Raw genomic sequence first — 1,281 nt, 5'->3', positions numbered from 1 at the left:
CACACACACACACACACTCTCTCTCTCTCTCTCTCTCTCTCTCTCACACACACACACAGACTCACACGCACACACATATCAGAAAAAGCGAATGTGCATCTTTCTTAGTTCTAGTGGGTGTAGAATGCATTGTATTACCGGTGTTTTTAAATAGCAGGTTTACCACCACCCCCCACCCCAAAAAACCCCAAAACAAACAAACAAACAAAACAAACCCAACATAACAACAACAAAAAACAAAACAACAAAATCCAAACAAACAGAAAACCAACCAACCAACAAACAAACACAAAAGAAAAATCTGTAAAAATAGCAAAGCCTCTCTTCTCTTTTGAAAGTGCCCCAAAACAGCGCATACTAAATAAGCTAAGAGGTATCGAATAACCATTACTTCTCCCCGTCACTATCCGGTATCGACAAGGACGAACAGCTAACCCATCTGTAATAGACGAATGTTGGAAATCGTTATCGTCAAGCAAGGTTTCATCCACTCCATTCAACACACAGGCCTCAGCGGAATAAAATTTTCAGTGTACCCAAATGTTGTTTGTGCGACAAATTGAAGTTTGAGTGTTTGTTTTTTCGTCGGTGGATCATTTACAACCCTTTCTGATGTTTTTCTCCTTAGATTTCTTTCTTTAAAAAACAAAGGAAAAACCAAAACAAACAAGGATACACTTCAATAGAGTGCTGCAGTTCCTGTTCATGCTGGGCCACTGAGTACGTTAACAACTTCAACAAGACCGAGAATCTAGACCTGACTAGATCTAGGTTTTCAGTTTTGGGATCGGCGTAGATCTATGTGTGTGTGTGTAGTGAAGTGCAAGAATGAATAAACGATTGAAGGATTGCGCCTAGTCATCGCGTTGTGACTTTCGTCGATTGTACAGAAAAGAGACACGGGGCCTAGATTCTAGATCTTGATCTGTATGATTTAAAACTCGTGTGAGTTGAGGATTCTTTGAGGACAAGAGTGGTCCCCTGCGTGTTTGTGTGTGTGTACTTGTGTGTTTGTGGTTTTTCGGAGAGTGTTTGCATTTCATCAACGACAGCTAGACTAGGAGGGTCGTTCAAGTGAAAGGAGATTTTATTCGGTAAGTAGATCATTTTCAATTGGTCTATGTTATCATGTATTTTGGTTGTAACTTATACTCTCTCTCTCTCTCTCTCTCTCTCTCTCTCTCTCTCTCTCTCTCCCCCTCACTCATCTCTCTCTCTCTGTGTATACCTTGTAAAAAAAACCCCGCATACACACATACACACACTCACACACACACACAC

General features: G+C 40.8%; 1 protein-coding gene across 1 annotated transcript in view; it reads left to right on the top strand.

The window, feature by feature from the left end:
- The window catches only part of LOC101862164 (acetylcholinesterase-like), a 91,318-nt gene that overhangs the window by 38,558 nt on the left and 51,479 nt on the right, over positions 1–1,281 (top strand). The gene's annotated exons all lie outside the window — the stretch shown is intronic.

Source organism: Aplysia californica, unplaced genomic scaffold (assembly GCF_000002075.1).
Source record: "Aplysia californica isolate F4 #8 unplaced genomic scaffold, AplCal3.0 scaffold00030, whole genome shotgun sequence".
Lineage (NCBI taxonomy): Eukaryota > Metazoa > Mollusca > Gastropoda > Aplysiida > Aplysiidae > Aplysia > Aplysia californica.
This window is presented reverse-complemented; position numbering and strand designations above follow the sequence as displayed.